The following is a 22,869-nucleotide window of genomic DNA, read 5'->3' as shown; positions in this document are numbered from 1 at the left end:
CTGCAATTTCTTGACACAAGATAAAGTAAGGGCTGGGAATTTAGGAAGATTCAAGAGACAGTATATAATTTACCTGCACAGGATCATAGATTATGATGGTTTATGCAGAATTTGGGGACTTAACTGTCTTCTGTGTATTCATTGTCCTCTGAGTGTACGGCCCTGGGCAGTGAACAAGAACGGCTGTCAGTATGGCAACTTGGAGCCCTTTTCTAGGACTGCTGTCTAAAAGAAATGACAATAAAGAAGCCTATAAATTAATTTGTTTTGTAAGCACTGGTAAGCTAGTACAGGCAAACACTTCTCAATTTGTTTTGCAAGGTGACAAATGATAAATAACAAAAGAAAGAAAATGGAAAACTCAAGGGCCGTAGCTTATTCTACCATTAATGGCAGAAACAGAGTAAGATTTGTAATGAGTATCTTCTAAAGTTATTTTGTTCTGAACACATCCACCACTGTCAGGGATAACAGAGTAAAGTTAACAACTGTAAAGATTCAGTTGTCTTAGTTTCAGGGTTCCATAGTGTATCAATAAACTGCAGCAAGAAAGCACCAAGCAATAAGGTGATTTCACATTTTGTATGTGTGATTGAAAATGAATGCCATATCCAGACTTTTGGTGTAGGGAAAGAAGCACATGCCATTCTATTCAGCAATGGTACAATGAAGGAGTTCTTCATGTTGCCTTTATGAGTGTTTAAATGTTTTAGAATATTTCTGCTGTAAATTTCTCCTCAGTTTTGTTCCTCTTTATCCTACTTCATGTCTCAATATTGCAAAACTAGCAAGCATATGGCATCCTAGAGACTTTAAGACCCCCTTCACTTTGAATATTTGAATGGACCCATTCATTTAACCATGTCTTTGAATGGTCTGATGTGCACTCCCCTCATGTCAATGAATATTCAGAGACCCTAATCCATTAACCTAAAAATGAATAGATGAAGGCTGTTGGTAGATAATTATTGGAGCGATTATTTAAAAGCACCTCAAGAATGCCAAACCTCTGTAAAGTTCCCTTCTGATGTCGCAGCTCCTGTAATCCCAGCATCTCTGCTGTATTGAATCAACTTTTTGCGAAATACACTGAAGTAACAAAACCATTCAGGCAACTCGGATGCTTAACTTTTCATTAAATAAGTTGTAATTCATATGTGCATTTTCATAACGACTGAGTGATTTAAGTGTTCCTTCTTGGAGGTATTTTAATGACTGCAGTAAAAGCAAAGTTTTACATTTAGTGGAGAAGCTTGCTGTTTTTAATCAAGACAGATGCTGTGGTGGCAATGTCCTACTGAGTTGGGAGCTACCCAGATCATAAAGCAGATTCAACACTATCAGTAGTGGAGACTTTCTAAGGCCCAGCTTATGTCTGATTAGGTATGCACTCTTTACAGAATTTTTAATCTTACAAATAAATACTTCATTTATGTAGATTATCTAGATTTATTCAGCATTTGTATTTATTTGGAGGCTGCACAATTACCACTGAATACAGTTTTGTATACAAAGCTATTATTCCAGAAACATCTGTATGGCTTTAAGAGACACTTGCTTAACTCCTTGCAAGCTTTCTGCATAGCTGCTGTTTTGCTGTTGCAGTAAACGCAGATGGATCAATGCTTAAAAGTCCCCTTTGTTGAGAAAGGAAGAACAAAGAAGATGCACAGAGAATGTCTCCCACACTTCCACAAACACGCTGCCTGGCCTCACCAAGTTCTACATATCTTTCATTTTCTTTACTCACCTCTTATCTTTTATTTATACCGGCACTCTGTAAGCATTATTCTGCCAACAGTTTGAATACCAAAGTCAGCAAATACAACTGATCTCATATGTTCTTGGCATGGCTTATGTGACCCTGCTAAGAACATAGCGGGGCCTGATTCACTTCCCTCCACCACCTCTTTTGAGCTGTGTTTGCCAAAGCTAACCATCCTTTAAGCACATCTAATTGTTTTCTTTTTCCAAATGAAGAAGAAGAATTCCAGATGTAGGACGTTCAAACAAGACATAAAATTAAAAATTAAGTTTTGTTTAAACAAAGATATGAAGGGCTTTGCAGGGCTAAAGACTTCTACTGTTTAAACTCTAAATTCTGTATGTGCTTTGAATAAGAGAATGTTTTCAATGCACTGATACAGTTTTCATTATACTATTTTAAGAAAAGTCTCCCATTTCAGTTGGAATATAAAAGAGAAAAAAAACAGGAGAAAACAGATTTGAGTATGACTAATTCTTCTCTATCCCTATAGAACTGCAATATGGATATAATTTTTAATGACTGGCTTTCCCATTCATTGGTTTCTGGGATACAGGGCAAAGAGGTTACACGTGGATGCTGTGATTAGGACAGGATTAGCCTTGTCAGAGGGGGAATTTAAAGGAATCTAACCATTCATGACTGATTGCAATAGAAAAGGATAATTTCAGGTTAAAAGTGCCTGCGCCTACTTCCTCCACAAATAACAAAGGGGATAGCAGACAGGATTCAAAGGAGCTTGCCCTGCACCACAAAACAACTTAAGTCTTGCTTGTACACAAATGTGACCAATTTAGCCCTTTCCAAGCATGCCTACATAAGGCCATGTATATGCAATAATTTAGCTGGAAGCCCTCAAGAGTTTACTAAAGAACGTCTATAATTTCAGACTTTTGTGCCAGTCATTTCTATGTCGGATTGAAAAATGTAACGTAACTTTCTCAGCATCCAGTATTCTCGGTAGGACTCTGTACCACACAGTCACGCACATATGACTGTACACGCAGCAGCACAGTTGCAGTGCCATATATATGCCCCGGCCCTGCATGACTTAAAAACATTAGCAGAAATCTTTTCTTTGTATAAAACTCTTAGTGGCAGAACCATGTCAATTAAAAGTTAAGTCTGGGCTAGGTAGATTATTCTTAATGTAATTCCTCCACGTGTGGTGGCCCTCTTCCAAAATAAGATATTTACATGCATCTGTACAGAGTTCCTCATTTCTGATAAACAGGTGTTACTCATGGTAATTACTTTTACTGTGAAATAAAAGAGTCCACTACCAAAATTTCTTAGATAGCTAAATCAAAGTCGCTAAATCTGTTTGAATTCCTCTATCCTGACACAAATAGGTACAAGTTTTGTCTGCCCTTCGCGGCCTTCCTGGCAGATAGAACATATGCTACTCTAAAATGCTGCTACGAATTATTTCAATCATAGTAACTGTTGAAAAGTAATAGCATCTCCACTGTCTTGGAAATGACAGTTCTAAGATGGGTCTGTATGTGGATCAAAAATGCCACTGTTTTAGTTAACAGAACTAAATAACAAAATTAAGACTATGAAGAGAGGTTTGCAAAGGCACACATGTCTGCATGGATGGATGGCAGCTAAGAATTGCAGGAATGAAAAAATTCTGGGAAGCATCCAGGACCTTGGTCTTACACCACAGTCTTCTGGTGACATATTAATGTAGTCCAGGATATCTCAAAGTAGGATCATAGGCGTTTGTTCCTGCAAAAACTTCTAGTAAAGGTGCAACTTGCTGACAGTGAAAGAAGACCCTGCTAGCAAAGCTCAGTACAGGTTACTTTAGCTCCTGGCAAGCTCACTCTCCCTGTTACAAATTGCATCCATATCTCAGTTGTGCCTTACACTGGCAAGAAGCTTAAACCATAAAAGAAATGCCAGTTCCCAGATTCCAAACCTTCTAGGCAAGAACTGAAATGGAGATTGGTTTTGTTCCACTTAAATCATACCCCAGCACCCGTATCATTGTGTCACAAATGTGACCCTCTCCTAAACTGTATGGGGGTGGCTTTGCAAATTTCTGTTGGTTGGTTTGGGTTTTTTTTTCCCTGGTTAAAGTGACAAATACACTTTAACCAGGTTCCTGTGCCGACTCCATCCTCCTCCTCCGTATTAGAGCAGGACCTGTCTAATTGCAGGGAGGCAAGGGGGATGGGGCAGGGAGGCAAATGGAGTTGTACAATATAGATCACTTCAGAATTCAGTGCTACGCTCCCATCATGTGTTAAATGTTTTACGATGGACTGATTTTATCTGTAAGCTTTCAGGATGGGAAACATGCTTTGGACAAATACCACATATCATTGTATTAAAGTAGGAAGAAAGCCTTTTTTTTGGTGGATGTTCTGCTGTTTGTCTAGACCTCTGAAAACTTCAAATTCTTCAAAAAAAAGGATGTACAATGTGTACTCCAGCTGTCTAAGTTGCACTCAACATCAACTGATGTTGATATACTGCAGTCTAAATGAGAAGGCTTTCTAATAAAAAAGGATTCCTGCTACACCAACCACAAGTGTATCAATGGTGCTGTTGCTAACTGTACACACTAAGCCAGACAAAAGATTCCTGCCATGCAAACATCATCTCCACTGAAAAGAGATCTGCCGTATTTTGTCCTACTGCAGCGAAGAGAGAAACCTTCCACAACGTAATGGCTCTAAACAACTAAAAAGCTACATTTTTTTTCCCCCTTTTAACTCCTTTGTCTTTTTTCCCTTGAACTAACTTTACAGTCTTTCAGGCAAATACAGTACCAAATGAGGTCACATTTAGTATTTAGCATTGCTCACACAGTTGGTGCTTTTATTTCCGGAGCAGGGTTATCAGGGAAGCTCCATTTGAGATACTTCAATTTAACAACTGAAAGAGGACTGTGAGGAAGCAAGACTCTCCACATAAAGGCACTAGAAAACTACCCGCTCCTTAGTGCTCTCTGTTCTCTTAGGCTCCCTCGTCCTATGCTGTTCGAATCTGCCCCGTGAAGAAACAGTATTCGATAGTTATTGCAGGACCGCTCTGGCTCTGAAGTTTTAGACTGTAGTTCCCTCAGGGCACTTCTGAAATTGAGTTTTATCTCATGAGGCTATCCTGTGAAGTAAAAGGGTAATTAAAGCAAAATATCAAGAGGCAGCCTTTATTTTAAATTCAAAGCGGCACAACTTAAGCTCTCTTAAGAAGTCAGCTCCACCGAAGAGGTCTCTGCCCTGAATCAATACCCCCTTCCTCCTCGCCAGCGCGGGACAGCAGCGAGCGTCCCGGCCGCCGGCTCCAGCGGCAGCGCGGCAGTTGAAGGTCTCCGGTAAAAGCTTTGGGCACGTTAGCTCTTTCGCCTAAAGAAGCGCATTTCCCTGCAAGCCCCGGTGCTGATTTCAATTACTCTCTTAAACTTTCACGCCGAACACAGCGTTACTCCGCTCCCGTTGCGCGGGTAGCTACCGCTCTCCAAGGCGGGCTCCCCGGGAGCTGCCGGGCGACAGCCACCGCGGGAGAAGCATAGCGTCGGGCTTGCCAGGCTCGCCGTGCTCCCCCCGGGCACGGCCACCGTCCCCGTGCTCCGGACCTCTAGGATCCCCGGGGGCCGCCGGCGGCGGGGCAGCGCGCCCGCTCCGGGTCTCGCCGCGGCGGCTCCCCGCCGGGGACCGCGGAGCTCCGCAGCCGCCGCCGCACAGGGGCCGGCGCGCAGGTCGCCGGCAGCCGCGCAGGTGCCGGCGGCGCGGCGAGGCCGGTCGAGGCGGCGGCAGCGGGCAGCTCCTCCCCGGGACCGCCGCCTGCCCGCCCGCCGGGGGAACCGCGGCCCGCGCCCCCCGCTGCGCCCGCTCACCTGTCCGCCGGCTGCTCCCGCTCGCACGCTGCTGCTGCTGCTGCCGCCGCCGCCCCGCGGCAGCGCCCGCCGCCGTGCCCCTCAGCGCGCCCCGCGCAGCACCATGCCGGGGCCGGGGCGGGCGGAGCGCGGCGCTGCCGCAGTGCCGTGCCGTGCCGCGCCGCGCCGCGCCGTGCCGTGCCGCAGCGCTGCCCGCCGCTCCGCCGCTGCCGGCTCCGGCAGGGGAAAAGTAGGTCAGGGCGGCACTGAGCATGCTCGGGGCCGGGCCGGGGGGCGGCCCCGGGGCCCGCGGGGGGCGCGGGAGGCGGCAGTGCCCGGGGCCGGCGGGGCGAGGCCGTCGCTGCCGCGGCAAGGCCGGCGGGGGTCGTGCGGCGGCCGGAGGCGAGGCGGCGGGGGGCGAAACGAGCGGGCGGCTGCGAGGCCGCTCGGGGAGGGGGAGGCGGGAGTGACGGGGGGGGTGTCACTCCGCCGCCCCCGCGAGTCCCCTCGGCCGGTGCGGAGGCTGTGGTCCGGCGGGAGCGCTCCCCCGTGCCGGCCGGCGCAGCCCCGGCCGGCGGGATGCGCACGCCTGTCATCGCATCCCTTCTCAGAGATGTCTGCGGGAGCAAGGGCTGCAGGAAAGGGGGAAAAACCCGACCTGTCTGGATAATCTTGGAAATCAAAATGCTGTGCTTCAGAGGAGTGGCACGCGTGGTTTCCCCGCAGGGCTATATTCGTAACGGGATTACAGCACCCAACTCCAGTTTAAGCCCAGCCTGAGGAGGTCCCAGCCTGCGGGGAGCTGACGCTGACTCTGTAGGTATCCAAGTGCTCTGTCACAAGAGGGTAAAGCTGTCTTTTAGCTCGGGCAAAACTGCTTGAATGTGGTTGGTGCTAACTGTACGTGCTGTGCAGCCGCTAAAAATGGATTAGGATGTATGCGGGCAGCCTCCGGCAGGAGTCTGGCAGGGACCTGGTGTGTGCCGGTGCTGTCCTGTGCCATTCTCCTGTACTTCCTCCCTCACCTTGTGGCATCAGAAGAGGAGGATGAAGGGCCACCTTCAGCTGAGCATCAAGGCCAGTGGGTTAAACCATGGGGGTCTATGTTTCCAGGTGTTTGTAATCCTCCTATAGCCAGGCTTGGACCCTGCTCTTGATAGCCTCTTCTGATTGCTTCCAGGGCAGTAGTAACCGAAGCTCCTCTGCTCCTCCTCGGAGTAATCAGATGAGAGAGCATTTGCTGAAACTGCCAGAAGAATATGGGTTAGGACTGCATCTCATTGCAGGGGGAGGCATACATGAGGTGCACTGTGGTGCACATCAAAGCAGGACTCCAGCCTGCACAGGGAAAACTGAAGAGGAACAGCAACAGAGGGCTCAGAAATGGAGAGGAAGACCCACTCCAGGGAGCTGGACTAGTCATGCCGAGGGCCTGGGCACCTGGACCCACCACCTTGCATACAAGAAGAGCAGGGGTGGCTGCAGCGGTTGAACATGGATGCAGCCAGTGCTCAGGAGCGGTGCAGGCACTGGTGAGATGGTGTCTGGCGAGATGGGCTGCTGACAGCCAGGGCTTCTTGTGGTCAGGGTCTCCAGTATGGAAGAATTGGAAGACAGTGGGGAAGATGCATCTGATGTTGTCAGGCTTGGCCAGAGCCAGGTGCCAACTGAGGGAGTAGGTCAAGGAGTGTGCTTCTTACTCATCCCCTCACGCAGCAAAACATTTTCTTGATGGGAGGAGCTGGTTTGGTCATAGGATCTTGTTTGCCACTGACTTGTGACTTGCACTAGCTTGGCCCCACTTGCTATGCATTTGTTTTTCCTTCCTCCCACGTTTAAGTACTGGTTTTGAACACAATCAAATGGCTTTTATTTATCGGTTAATGATGGAGCAGTTAGATAACTGAGTCCCCAATCTCACAACCTCCTTTAAGTCAGGTAGCACTGCTGCTCTCTGAGTGCATGTCAGCTCTGTGTGAGATGAGGCTGAATTTTTGTGTTTGGAAAAGTCACACATTTTTCCTTAGTCCCCCTGAAAGTGGCTACCCTTTCAGTCTCCCCGGGTTTCAGTGAACATAAGCCTATGTTGCTGGAGGCAGCCGTAGGAATTTGGATGCCCACACACCTGCTGAAGAGCCAGTTTTGCTGGGATTTTTGTCTCCTTCCAGCACTTCCACATCTTGATATCACCCCACTGCTGACACTAAAGCCACCACATTATTTGCTCTATGCCCGTTCCTGGGAGATCACTATCTCCTATGCTTAGGGTGGCCTGTGCTTGTCCTCCCATTCACTATAGCTGTTCTGGGGGTAACTCAGCAGGGAGATGTAGCCATATAGACTACCGCGGGAAGTCTCCTGTTGCTCTTCATGATCTGCAGGAGGTAGGAAGCAAGGACTTGTACCACCCCAGCAGTTAAAAGCAGTGGCTATGCTGCACTGCTTCCTTCAGTTCAATGCTTCCTTGATGTCCCTTTATTCCTTCCCCATCTCCCACTCTTGCAACCAATGTGTAGTAGAGTAGCCTTGAGGAAGACAGCTGAGCTGCGAGGGCACACTGCCTTTTCCAGCACCCGTGGCACGCAGCCGCTATCTGACCATAAGCTCCTGAAGACCAGCGAGGAACTGCCTGCCAGCGGGTCAGGCTGCCTTGCTCGGGGCTTGAAATGGCTGATCCTGGCCCTTTCTTCCAGCATTAGGTATATCCACCTGGTATATCATTTGTGCCTTGAACGCTGCAAGTTGGGCAAGCTTTCTGAACTGACTCTGCACCCTGGTGGCTAAGCTTGATGTCATTGGTGCATAGGAAAAAACAGCTAAGGTCTCTGGGAGAGGGAGGGAGAGCTGGCTTCAAATTCATGCTTTATCCAGTCTGGAGCAAGGTCTGAAATCCCAGACTGTCAAGTGAGTGTGTGGACTTCTGGAGGCGGTTTTCCATCCCACTTTTCCAACAGTGCTTGCACCAGCTGCATGCAGAGGATTGGTGCACTGAGTGGAGCGAGGACTGTAACACGGGTCTTCCAGATGTGTACTCTAGCACTAGATTAGCTATAAAAATCTCCCTAATTTACCCGAGATTAAATTATTATATACAGATGAAAGAACATAAAGAATAAAACTGAGAATATTGTTATTTTCTTTGATAATGCCTGCCATAGATAAACACTGGCATTTTATACTTAGTAATATAGTGGGCACATTTTGCTCCTATAAAACCAAAGCATTATTTAATAAGAGGCAGCCTTTTACCTTAGAGCAAACAGAACTTTAATATTGCTGATAGTTGTATCTGAACAGCGTAATCAGGGAAGCCTTGTAATCATGCTGTTAGAAAACTAAAATAAGCTTAAATTGTACATTTTGTGGGATTACAATCCCTCCATCCACTAGGTGGAGTGGGATCCGGGAATGGCTGAGACAAGCTTGTGTGCCACACAACGTCAGGTAACAGCAGAGAAACAAAATCAAAAAGGGAAGTTTTCAAATAGTATTGAGCAAAATAGCTGTATTAACGTGCCAGTCAACATAGATACAGGAGGGGATATTCCATTTAGAAATTAGATTGGCATATTTCACGTAAAGTAGAAAGGAAAATTTTGATTACGAGAAATGCCTTTTTTCAGTATGGTGATGTTACTCTTTTCTTTCTTTTTTAAAATTTCTAGACCCAAGTACAATTAGATCTTGCATGAATACTAAGGAGAAAATACTAACTTACTTTATTAAGATATATATCTTCGGCATGCTATATTAACTCAATTTAATTGTTTTCTGAAATATGAGCTGCATTTTAGTTTTATTTGTATCTGTTACCCGAGATTGTTACACTAGTGACTGTCATCACATTATTCCCATCTAAAAGACTGCAATTCCAAGCTAGACCAGCACTGCTTTCTTGGTTGGGTAGCATGCCGTTTTTTGGGAAAGATGCAGACACCTGAAAGGCGTGGATCTTCATTGGGAGGGAGATGCAGAAATCGCATGGTCCTGGGAACTCCTGGCCTGCACCAAATGTGCCAGACTGGTGCAGAAGGAGGTGTCACGGGAGGGGATGGGTGTTCCTACCTTAAGCCAGACAACTGGGGTCTAGTTCAAAATACTTTATTTATTAATTTATTTAAACCAGCATACATTCATATGATGGCATGTGTTTTGTTCTTGTTCCTCCTCCCTACCCTTTGAAATAACTCAAAATAAATTTAAAAAGAGTAGGCATGAAGCTCATGATCTTATGGTGTTTTTTATTAGTACCTCATTGTATCATGTAGTGATAACTACTTTTCTTCTGCACTTCTGGATTTCTTACTTTCCAGTTTTGTTGGTGGTTCCTTTTTGTCCTCTACAAGTGTATGAATGGGAATGACCAATTAAATTTTATTCCTCCCTATGCCTTATCTTTTAGGGCGCGGGGTTACAAAAGTAACTTGTTTTTATACCTTTACTGTGACCCCTCTCTTTGCTCCTCCCAGAGGAGGAGAAATTCTTGTCGTGTTGAGGAAGATGTTCTCTGCAGTGATCCACTTGCATTACTCACTTTGGAGGGAAATTCCTTCCTGAACTATGTCAAAGACACAGTCCATAAATGAAACAAAACTACTGATTATGTGGTCGCTATAATATCATCTTACACAAACGCAAATTTGAAATGAACAGCATATCTTTTGTGGTTTCATTTCCTCTTTGAGGTTCTCTTGGCTTTGCAGTATATTCTCTTGATGTAAAGGTCTCTCCCTGTCCTACAGCATATATGTGGACAGTTTCTACATGTGCTTGTAGTTGCGTTGAAAGTGTGGTCGCTCAGGCTCTTCAGTGATGTGTGCTACAGAAAGCCTAGCCATGTGGATATGCTAAGCCAAGGGCAGATATGTCTGCATAAATTATTGGCAGCTGAGGAGAGGGTGAAATCCACACCTCTTGTGATCTGAAGGGAAAATTCCACAATGAAGTCACAGAAAACTGGGTTCAGAGGGTTTGGCACCATTGTTTAAAAGCTGCCAAGCTCTTTAGGACATGAAGAAATAAAAGAAGGGCTGGTGAAAGCCCCTCTGTCCCCATCCCTCCCCCCAGCAACTTGCAGAAAAAACTTTCCATGTGTAAGTTGAGGCCAACTGAGAGCACTTCTTACAAATAGAAGAGTTTTGATTCCTTTCTTTTTCTGTACCCCCCACCACTTCCCCGCCCCATGATTTCCTATACATTTCCTTCTAGCTAGTGGAAACTGGAGAGAGGGTATTGCTTCAGAGGACACCGATGAGATGAAACACGAGGCTGGAAATGAAAGTCACTGAGCCAGGAACAGAAGGATCTTGGTTCTCTGTCGAAGCCTAAGAGGGCTTTTGTCTTCAGACAGAAATATTGGATGACAAGTGGATTAGTGGGGACCCTGGGTGAGCCAAAGGCCTAAGGGTCAAAACAATTGGTTTACAGTTACCTTAATAATGTCAGATGCCTCAGATTCTAATTCTTTCCCTTTCTACACCAAAGAATCTTATTTATTTCAACTTTCTATTGTATGAAACAATGATCATTTCTCTAATCGCCTTTACTGACCTCGCCTGGCCCATAGCTCTCCAGCTAAATAAACTGAGATAGGGCAATAAAAAACAAATCTACACCACTAATTAGCTCTTGAAACATCAGTGTTTACCATTCACCGCATGAACTGACTATCAGGCATTATACCACCATGGAAACAATCTACAACTGCATGTCATGAATGTAAAATAATATGAGACACAGAATACAGTGCTGAATTGCACATGAATGAGAAGATACTGGGAATGCTGCGTGACCTTCAGCAAGATTCAGTGTTTATGTCAGTGAGAAAGATGAGACAAATTATTCATGCGGCTGAAAGGGGGAGAAAAGGCGTGATCTTGGAGCAGTTGGAATTATCTTGTTCTTGCGGGAAAAAATCAAGATGATCATGTTAATATTACCATTTCTGTTACACTCTCACCAGAGTCAGAATTTTAGGAATGTGTAAAGCTTTGTGTGTATTATCCAACTGCAAAAAGATGATAGGATTTTAAAGCATCAATCAATGCAGTTTTTATTCCTTTTTGGTTTTGTATTTTTAAAGCAAATGCTCTCAGAAACAAGGTGAATCAATAGGTGTGAATCATCAATAAAGTGGCTATAGGATGGGGGAAACTTTTAAAGAATATAATGTAATAATGCATTAGTATGTAAAAACCAAAAAATATGACAAATAACTATTAAGGATTTTATAAAATAAAAACAAAACCCCAAACTATTTTCAGTAACATAATCTGAAGCTATGTTCTTTAGTGACACTCTACACTTATCAGGGGAAGTTGAGTGGTTTATTGCAGGAGATAATACGAAATCTGACTTTGAAGATACTGTTTATTACTAGGAATAAGAATTCTGTTTTTCTGCATGGTCTGCAGTTGGGTAGTGCTGCTGAGTGGCACTGGTGCAATAAAGGCAGAATTTGTCCTGACACAGAAGGTGTGCCTGGCTGGGCTTTTTTACTTTTCAGAAGCCCTGTGTATTGTCAGCCCATGCATTTTCTTATTAGCTCTTCACAAGACAAAGCAGGTAACCTCTTTTTACGAATAAATATAGTATTTCCACTAATCCTCTAATTCCACAGTATAGTAGTGAAATTAAATATGTGAGTAATTCAGTGAGGCAAGCCAAATCTGGCACAGACCAAATGAGAAGCAAAAGTATTGGGTGTCTGATGTCTGAATCTTTTCAGCTAAAGAAAACCATATAAAATGTGGACTGGTATTTTGTCCTGCAGCCATTTCAGTTTATCTGCAGCGTACAAAGGTTTGACATTAGTAGTCATCTACAAATGATCTCAGAAAGTGTTGACACAACCAGAATGACCACATCTATATCCACCTGATGTAAATCCAGCTATCCTTCAAGGAGATGCGTATACAACCTTGGGACACTTACAAGGGAATTCACTTACTGGAGTCATTATAAGTGTTTGAAATACAGTGGGGTGCTTCTTACTGCTTTGGCTGAAAAGCAGTTTCAGAGAATTGTAGTTTTAAGAAGGCGAAGCCTTGTCCATTTGCAGCCAGTTATTATTAAGTCATACTGGGCTGAGCGGTTCAGTTCCCGGCACATAAAAAAACGTTTCTGAGATCCTCAGGGTGCATCGGGCATTTGTCCCAGCTGTCTCTGAGGGGGGTCCCAACCTTTGAAGATGTTCTCCACCTGCTGAGGTCATGATTTCTCATATTGGCAAAAGCAGTACAGAATTCCCTTTTGGGGGTGCTCTTTTTTTGCTCAGTCCCTAGAAAGAGGCAAACACTACACTGTCCGGCTGAGCTGATTTTGGTCCTGAAAGCCACTTTTGCTGATCACTTTCAGTAATATTTGTGAGGGCTTTTTGCTTTTCCGTGACTTTATTCTACAGCTGGCAACTCCAGTGGATTCTCACATTAAATACTGTGTTTTCTGTCTTGTCGGTTTTGTGGTATAAACAGTTGTCTAAATGAAGCTCATTTTTAACAAAGCTAATTTTTAATATTGTGTTGAGGTTCAAGATTTTTCACTACCTTAAAATATAGCTTCTTCATTCCCAGCTCACATTAGATCAGTTAATCCAACGTGTGTTTATGCCTTTTCAGATATTAGTTCGTTCTGCTCATTAAATATACTTAACCAGTACTTGAACCTTTACCCAGGAGCCCTTTCAACTTAAGAGTTTCAGCTTTGTCACAAGGTAACCCTGCCATCTACTGGCAAGTCTTTAGTAATGGTTTTTGTCTGTAAAATTGGAGTGGGGATGTCTACAATTTTTACCTACAAAAAAGGCCACTGCTATTCTGAAATGCACAGGCTTATTTCCTGTTGTTCGGGGAAACATGCATCTGAAATGCACAGATATTGAGTTACCTGGGAAGGGATCAAATATGTAGTAAACAAGGGCTTTTCCTTTCCCTCTCGGACAGTCAACATTTTCTCCATCAAAGGTTTTCAAATCTCTCCTCTTCCCCTGGAGCTACTTTTTGGGTGGTGCCCCAGGACTAGGGAGGATGGCTGGGGAGTCCCCTGGCCTCCCAGTTCTCTGTGTGGTCGGAAAGGTTGGGAGCTCAGTGGGCAGTCAGGGGTGCACAGCTCCTTTGACGGCTCAGAGATTTCACATGTGTGCATCTGATTACCAGTCAAGCGTGCATCTGGACCCTGGTCATCACAAGGTATTCATCTGGACAGAAGGAAGGAGCAAGCATCTGGATAGACCAACCACGACAGACCAGCTGTGCTGGAGGAGCTGTGCATGTTTCTGTGTTGCCAGTCTCTGCTTGCAGGTGATGCTGTGAGAGAGGCTCTGGGGTTACCTGGTCCAATTTTGTCCTCTTCTCTGTAAGTTACTTTGCAGCTGGTAGACTGCTGGCATCTGGAAATACTGGGTCTAGTAAAAGACAAAGTCTCTTCTTGGCTTTCTGAGCTCATGTTTTTCCTTCCCTGTGTATTTGTGTGGCTAAGAGATGCAAACAAGTTCTTGTGACATGGTCAGACATATACTGTTATGCCTGTGCTTCTGGGAGCATCTTGCCTTGAAGGCATAGCCGACATCTCTACTGACCACAGACCCACTCCATGTCATGCTCTTCCTATACTCACTCTTTGTGGGTGAGCTTTGCTTTAGTTATTCCACAAGACTGTTTTTCTTGCTCAGAATTAAGCCTATGGCTCTGTATAAAAGTTAATCTAAACAGCAAGAGGAATTTCCTCCTCTGAAAGAGAGGGAAAGAAAACCCAACCCAAAACAGTTTGTCCCATAAAAGAGTTGAAGGGATTCATAAATCACCTGGCATTGGTTTGCAAGGACTGGAAGCTATGTCCCTGTTTAATCAACTGCCGTGCAGAGATTCACAGCTAAAACTGTCCGTACAGGGGTCTGTACCCCTTAGCACAATACAGGCAACTTCACCGGTTCAGATATAGCCATATGTGTTGCATAATGTTCAGTCCCAACAAATAAACTCAGCAGTGACTTTAGCTGTGCTGAGCAGGACATAGTGCTTGGTCAGACTCACATCCAGACATCTGGGGTTGTGTCACTGTGTGGGACTCCCTGCAGAAGGAGCTAGGCAAGATGTGCCAGCACCTGGCAATGCAGCTATGCCTAACTACAGTTGGCTTAGCAGCCGTGACAGCTTCCTATTAGCAAGCAGAAGTTTCTCCAGAATGATTTTTAAGTGTAAACAGCTTTGCAAATGAAGTATATTAAGCATCTGCTTCAGTTTTGATTTTAAGACTAGATTAAAAAGCAGGATACAACAGCCAAGTGATTTTAAGGATTATCATGTAATGGCAGAGATGTAATCAAAGTCTCATTAGTGCTTTCTTTCCTCCACATACTATTTTTCAAAAGAGATGATATTTCTTGGTAGGAGACCCTTCTATTTTGGGGAAATGATGTAACTTTCTCTACTCTCCATTAAAATAGTCATTTTACAGCTCGCCTCCTCATGGAAAGAGCTTGAACAGGGTTGATATTACTTCCAGATACCAAAAGAAAAAAGTAATTGGTACCAGGACATTGTCTGGATGTTAATAATATTTCAGTTTTACCTTTGTTGAAAAAATAATTTATTCCCACTGTATATTAGAAAGGAGGAGGCTTGGCACAATCATAGGCTTACCTAAATTTAAGCTCAAAACCATTTTAGCTTATTTAGTCTTACAGACAATTGTCTCCTACACAGCAGCTTTAAATGGCAATGTTTTAAAGCCCCAGACATGGAATATAATTTATCTAGGACTGAAATGGGATGAACTGCAGAAGGTATGGCGTCAGGGATGGGACTGGTGGGGTCAGCCTCTCGGCTTTGCAGAAGAATCTTTGCATTAGGCATAAACAGGGGTAGTTTTGCAGGGAGAGGACACAGGAACTGCTCAAGCTGCTTACGATCAGAAGAAAAAACAGAGGGATATTTTGGTGATTGCCAGTGAAAACAGTTCTAATTTTCTGCTTCAGCACTGAACTAGCACTGCTGGTACTTAGGCTGAAAGAAGGGTGGGATGGGGTGGGACAAGGTACTGTGACATTGCTCTACCCCCCTGTGAACACCACGTCTCTTTCATGCAGTCAGCCAACTGATGTGGGTTGGGTTATTTTTCTTCCTCCAGCTGCAATGCATCTCTGCATGTTACATTGAAGTATGTCTTGAACAAAAGCGGGACAATTTCTGTCATGGCTAGATCCTAAAGGGAACCAAAAATATTCTGGTTTAGCTTCTTCTGTCACATCATGATACAGTGTGTGGGGCAGTAGTAGCAAAAATCTCTTCCACCTCCCCTGCATTTCACCTCCTGAAAGACCAGCTACTGTCTACTCTATGCAGAACATGTATTTTTTGCACACATATCTCCTTTTTTTCTTCTCATAGTTTTTAAAAGCTCATTAAAACTGCTTCTTCCTTTTCACAATCCATTTCACAGGGCTGTGATATTTATGCATTATAAAACTTTCCTTTTGTCTACAACATGGGTTGATTGTACTGCCTACTCTCGTTGTTCCCAAGCCTGCATTAATGAGACACTGTAGGAGAAATCCTAACAGATGCTGGCAGATTGCCTTAGAGGGAGAAAGTGGTACCATTTAGAATAAATAAAATTGCAAGAAATTCCAAGACTCATAGACTGCAAAAATATTCATTATTGCAGAGTTAAATAGGGTAATTCTTGTTTGCAGAAAGCTACCTATGTACTTTTCAGAATAGATAGATGTACTAAAATTCTTTGAAAAACAGGAAGAACAGAGCAGAGTATCTATCTGCCCAGCCTCCCACCAGCAACCCTTCCACTTCTGAAGGTTGTGAATACATTGAGCATGGTCAGGAAAGGGTAACCACAATAACTCCAACTGGCAGAACAAACGGGGTATATTTGGTGTTTCTTCTGTGTTCTGTAGAATTTTATTCTGTCTTTTATTTTCATTAGTGCCAAATACCCATCACCTTTAGCACTTGCACTGAGTAGCAGTGAGTTGTCCCTCCACTCTGAAGAGGAGGATGGTGTCTGTTCTTGCTTACAGCGGAGATGCTCTGGAGGGAAGCAATGCAGTGGCAGGAGTAGCACACCCCCAGATGTCCTTTCCCCCATTCTTCATGCACTTACAAGCCAGGAGTCACCTTAGATAAACCCAGCTGGTGTGAGCCATGTCCAGCCACCTCACAGGTGTGGTGGGGTGAGCATATTCAAGCTATCCACATCAGGTATTCGGTGGCAGATGTAGCTGTGTATTTCAAGCAAATAGGTAATTCAAGATAACTGATTCCTCACAGCAACAGGAGCACACTGCTTTCTCTTCACCGCACATGAACTTATATGTGGGTAATTGGTTTCTCTTTGCATGATATATATAGCCCATGTACTGATGACAAGCAGTTGTTGAAAGTATTTGCAGCTCTGGAAAAATAAAGCACTTCCACTCTTGGTGTTTATTGTTCGATGAAAGATACATAATTTTGCTTGAGGAGTTTATTTCTGGCGTCCAGAGAACAGCTTAATCACTTTAGAAGGCTAATTTATGAAACTGCTGGAAAATATCACAGTCTATAGAGTAACTTAACATGTGTACAGGATGGCTCATAAAATCAAACAGTGTTTTAGCATAAAAAGTGAGAAAACTGTTTGATAGTATATCTGTTATTTAAAAAAATTAGATAGGAAATCAAGATGTATTAGAAAAAACAGTACTCTATCCTTTCTTATGTTATTTGGAAAATATAAATTGGTGGTAAAATGAATTAGCTGTAATATCTATGGATTTTAAAGTCAACCGAGACTTTTAAAATGTAAAAATTCAATGGTTATTCACTCAAATGTCATTCATTCTTATAAAGATAAAGTGAACTGTCAGTTCATCTGAGTGGGCATTTCCTATTATTTGTTTGTTTGGAAATAGTTTATGAAGACATTTTCAAAACTAAACTTTTTCTTTTGAAACAACAGTATTATTACCAAGATGTTAAGGAAAAGGGACTCTGTGCTGCAAAAGAGACTTAACTTTGGTGACATTTCTCTATGGAATGTGAGTTCAAGCACATCAGATTTGCTTAGGTCCTGTGTGGAGGTACCTACGCAGAGGTGCTGCTGGGTGGTTGCAGGCTGCTCTCATGGTTCTCTTCTCCCTCACGTGCCATGCAAGGAGGATTGCAAATGCTCGGATTTACGTGGGGAATATAGAATTCATCCTTTTGGGTCTGCTCTTTCATATTTCAGAGCACTAGAAAAAGTATATGAAGCCACTGGATGTATGCAGCCACTTTCTTTAGTATTACAAACCTTATGACTGACATGGTAGTGACACTGCTGAGCAGCCAGTATTTCATTCTCATTGGGGTTCTTGGGCTGCTTGTTGATGAGCATAAACACACTTATTAAAAAGGAAACAAAATCATTGTGCGCTTTGGTCACACTGAGAGGCAACAATAGTCTTAAGTCACACGTCCAGGAGGCTGGATGCTCTGAACTCCTGGGCTCTCAGTAAGGTGGGGTGTATCCTTGAGCAAATTGCTTAAACTCTTTGCCCTGAGCTGCAGTTTATACACCAGTAAAATGGGGATAGTAGATTCATAATTAGGTTACAGAGATACTTTCAGGATGCTATTGCTGGATATTCTTTTGTTTCCATATACTGTGTAAAGTGTTATTCTTTGGAGTTATTATGCAATTCTTGATAGTTACTGAAGGTAAGATTGTTACTTTTTTTCGATGTCTCAGTGAAATTAGAGCCACAATTTCTATACATTAATAAATGCAGGTTTCAAAAAGTGCCAGTTCACAAGAGAATTTTGTTTTGATCTCTTCATACGATTTATCTTACAGTTTCTGATAGTGTCCTAAAACCCTGCTGTTGAAAATAGAGGAAAAAGCAGATAAAACAAGTGTTGTAAAACAAGAGAAGCTGGAGTTGACTTAATCCAAATACCAGCAACTAACATACTGACTGCTAATATCAAACTGTAATACTGTGCTTGTAGGGAACTTTAAGCAGTGGTGTCATTTCACACATTGAAAACCCCAGGCAAACTTTCCATCTTGCTCCCCTCCATGCCATTCTACTTGATGGCACTTTGAGGCTTTGTTCTCTCGAGTCACGACTGACTTGACTTGCTTGTTTAGGATGGCATATAGGCTGATGTCTTACACTTCAGAATTTGTATTTTAATACAGCAATTTGTCAGTGTCTGAAATGACCCTGCTCTGAAATGAACTGAATAATCAGTCTGAGGGAGCGAGGGAGAAATGGGAAGCACTTCTTGCCTGGGACAGCCTCCAACATCTGGAATCAGCAAACACAATGGTGTCTGAAAGCTATCTGGTGAGATGCATAAATCGTATATGAGCTAGAGATAGATGGTTCAGCTCTGGAGAAAAGCACATGGAAGCAGTAAAGTATATCAGGAAAACTGCACTGATTTGTCATGTTGCATTTGCTCCCTTCCCTTGGGCAGACGGGTGATCTTGCTCTGCACCTTCTGAGCAATGGAGCTGGGCACTGCAGACACCCAGTGCTGACTCTGTCCTGCTCATCTCACTGCACCGTACGCTTTGCATCAAAACAGCTCGGAGAACTTTGCAATAATAATCTGTAGAGCTCAAAATCACCAGGCATTAACAATTATGAATTTGCCAGTATTGTAAAAATTAATTCGACTGCTTACAAATAATGAAAATAACCACACATTAGTGAGTGGTTAAAGATGGGTGGCATTTTGGATGGGTCCACTAGGTAGAGAGAAAGCTAACCATGTGCCATTATCTGGCTTTTTGGGATGCAAGCTGGTGTTGGTCAGTGTAGAAAAATCTGTTGTCTGCCTGGGCTGGCTGACTGTGTGAATGGCTACCAGTCCATTGCTACCACATCTGGAACTGTTGAGATCTCCAATGCCTTGGCTCAGCTTCTACCGACCACTTTGATTCTCACACCCAAACATCCCCTGGACTTTCTGACCCACAGGGTGAGAGCCAGTAAGTATTTTCAGAGCATTCCTGCGGCAGAGGAAAGGAGGGTATGTGTTCATGTGTGCTGTGTCAGCTGCCTGAGCAGTCTTGAGAGTTCAAACCTACCAAGCAGAGCTTCTAGCTTAGTCCTTGGAGATAGCCAGCCTTGCTAGAATGGTACCACCCCTGAGCTAACAAGCCTTCTCTTTCAGTTTATGCATGTCACCACTCTAATGTAGCTTCACGGCTACCAGTGTCAAGGCAAACCACCTCTGCTAATTGGGGGATGTGCTCCATCCCGTGTAGCCATCATCTGCTCAATCAGGTTGTAGGGTTCCCAGCACAAGGCTGCAGATCCCTTTGTGCAGCAAAGAGGTATTGCTCCTAGGAGTGAATAATAATTATGATCCACTCTGGATTTTACTACCTAAGCTCCCAGCTGTAAAATGAAGATTTTATCTATGTAGTAGGCATGTTGCGAAAATGCCTACATTGTGTATTATCCAACATTCCAATACTATGGTAGTCTCCAACAAGCATAAGCAATGCAGCTTCTGATTTTGATCAGGATACCACTTCTTAGGTCTTTGTGACTTCGGTCAAAGTGAACAGAATTGGCTATAATGTCGTGACAATGTCAGATGTGATTAGAGGCTCTAACTAACTAAAGGGTTATCACAGACCCTCTAGGCTGATGGACAGAAGAAATCACGGCTAACGGGAGCTGGGAAAGAATATAATTGCTTCATTTAAATGAGTAAAACCCAAAGAGCATGTTTAGAGTAAATGAATGCATTTGTGATGGATATGCAAGCCAACTCCAGTGAGGACATAAAAAAAAAGTTATTAATTGCATTTCAGTTGGCAGATGATTGGAAAATGCATGTAAATATTTGACAGTGGTGCAGTGCAACTGGGACTAAGTGTCAGTTTATATGACTTGGTCACTCATCAGTTGTTTAAAACAAATAATTTGTATATGAAGGCATACAAAAGTGAGGAGGATTTAACAGGATTCAGTAGGATGAAAATTAAGCATGTCAGTCATCAGCTTTAGTTTTCCTCACAACACTCTCATAATTTTTTCCGACAAGCTTAGGTATAAGAACTATCCCTTCTCTGCCATCTGTGGAGATTATGCCTCCTTGTGTCAGAAGCTTAATCTGAGCCTTACAGAACTTCAAATAATTAATTGCAAGAGTTTTGGGCTAGATTCTGACAAATAACCCATACAACTATTTACAGAAATAACTGAGGGGTTTTCTGTTTTGTGGAAGTATCATTCCTGTTCAGAAGTGGAGGAAGAGTTAGGTGCCACTTTGGTTGTTGTGGCACTATTGTGTGGTTATTCACAACAGTGAAGAAGGATGTATTGCAGACCTAGAAAACTCCTGTAAAGTCCCTTCTGGTAATTGAAAAATGATTCACAGTCACGGTAGGATTAGGAATGTGTATCTGGTTTTGTCCTGGAAAAAATTAAGTCAATGGCTTGGTTACAAGTGTAATTGACATTAGAATAAAAATTGAAGGTGGAAAGAAAGCTAAGACTATTGGCAGGATATTTCGTAGACTTTAGAACAGCTGGGGTTTTTTTCTCCACTCTAAAGGTTGGGTTTTTTTCCCTAGTTTCCTTTTGGTTTTCACATAATGTTTGTAAATTGCATAATGTTCCCAAGTATTTATAAAGAAAAAGTAATCAATAAGTTAATTTCGGGGCTTCCAAGAACCAACAAGCCCACACCATTTAAAATTCTCTATAGTCTGTGTAAATACATTTTTCATACTTATATCTAAGGTGCAGGCCAGGTTTCACTGGGGCTGAAAGAAGCCAGTGGAAATGCTGTTATTGGAGACAGCATTTTTGAATATGTGTGTGGTCGCTCAGAAGATCTTCCAGGCTGATGGTGTCCTTATAATACCATATTCATACTTTTTCTAGTGTTTTACATTTTGTAGGGTAAAAACTGTAAAACTGCTAAATGTTGACACCCTAGTCTTGCTAATCTTGTTATCTCTGCGGTGATACTTCTTGCAACTTGCTAATCACGTTACCTCTGCAAAGACTCAGGTAAAATAGTTGGTAGAATCTTTTTTGTCAGTGGGTGAGAGAGATTGGTATAAAGATTCACCCATCCTGGCTTTTATACATGCCTGGGGAGACGAGCATTTTTATTTGTGGGCATTTTCTGTGTCCATCTCATTTAATGGAATTTTATGATATTACATTCCCAGAGGAAACAATGTGCAAATAATGGATCAGATCCAAATCATTATAATAACCATGTGATTCCCCCTTCCCACCCCTTGAAATTTGATTGTCTTCTGAAAGAAAACATCACTTGACTCACAGCATATTCAGAACAACAAAAATTCACAATACAGGCAAAACTACTTGTGGAATAATTTTTTTTTTTTTCCCTGAGTGGATAGTTCTTACTTACCCCTCTCTCTGTGGCTTCTTCCATGATCAGCTGTTGTGTTTTGGAGGATTCCTTAATTGTAATCCACAAAACCATTCCAGTGGAAGGACAGTTCTACTCTGCCAAGCCTGGCAAAAGAAAAGATATAAAATGAATGTTTTATTGATCCTGCAACTCTCCAACACTGTCATACTGAAAGTAGCTTCAAGATGGGCAAGATACTGTGGGTAATTACTACACAATTTTTTTACAGCCATGTTTTATGTGATGACCAAGCAATTCTTTTTTTTTCTGGAGCCTGGGCTAAGTTTCCCTTTGTCAATCAACGTTCATTCCAAATCAGTGATGTACACAGTTCAGCATAACTTAATCAATGCTTTTTAAAAATTAAATATTTTTTAAAAATAGCTTAAAAAGCATAATTATCCTCCATTACTACCAAATGTATACTGGCACAAAAGGTAAAGAAAAGCAGGAATGCTGCCTTCATTTGCTCTGGTAATGGTTATGCTAATTTGATCCTTTTCTGTGCAGCATATATGTGTGTATGCAAGGGTGCATGTGTAGACCCTCTGGACGCATATTCAGAGCCTGGCAGCTTGGTACATTGCCTTTTTCCATCATTTCATTATGTGATCTGTGCCTGCTGCTAAATCATTATGTTTGCAGCAAATCATGGTACCAGTTTGCCTTGTATTTCACTGTGAAAGCCATAACTTTAAAATTATGCATCCTCTTGAAATAATACTCCTTCCAGACAGCCTGTTTGCAGCTAGCACCTTTCAATGAGAGGCCTGCTAACTTAATTTGCTACTATCTGCTTTCACACAAGTGGTGGGCTGTAGGCTCATTGACAGAGCCCATGTTAGGGAGAACTTTAGGCCCCTCGGTTTTTTTCCTAGCAAGTT

The 22,869-nt window shown here is 43.1% G+C and overlaps 1 protein-coding gene and 1 long non-coding RNA gene across 13 annotated transcripts in view; one reads left to right on the top strand and one right to left on the bottom strand.

Moving 5' to 3' along the window:
- Positions 1-22,869, bottom strand: part of MFAP3L (microfibril associated protein 3 like) — a 43,455-nt gene that overhangs the window by 19,741 nt on the left and 845 nt on the right. For 2 of the 12 annotated variants that reach the window (XM_041118917.1, XM_030020565.2), the window contains exon 1: positions 74-4,490. The gene's annotated coding sequence lies outside the window, so the exon portion shown is untranslated. Of the gene's footprint in view, positions 1-73; positions 4,491-4,548; positions 5,202-5,230; positions 5,419-5,615; positions 5,892-6,252; positions 6,273-21,982; positions 22,090-22,869 lie in introns of those variants that run through there. The other 10 variants (XM_030020260.2, XM_030020168.2, XM_041118866.1 and 7 more) reach the window with 10 other exon arrangements.
- Positions 6,014-9,813, top strand: LOC121232499. The gene is made up of 2 exons (XR_005931057.1): positions 6,014-6,410; positions 6,881-9,813. It is a non-coding gene; the product is annotated as an uncharacterized LOC121232499 (long non-coding RNA).

The sequence above is a fragment of the Aquila chrysaetos genome, chromosome 1, assembly GCF_900496995.4.
Source record: "Aquila chrysaetos chrysaetos chromosome 1, bAquChr1.4, whole genome shotgun sequence".
NCBI classification, from domain to species: Eukaryota; Metazoa; Chordata; class Aves; order Accipitriformes; family Accipitridae; genus Aquila; species Aquila chrysaetos.
Note: the sequence above shows the minus strand (reverse complement) of the source record. Positions and strands in the feature narration are given on the sequence as shown.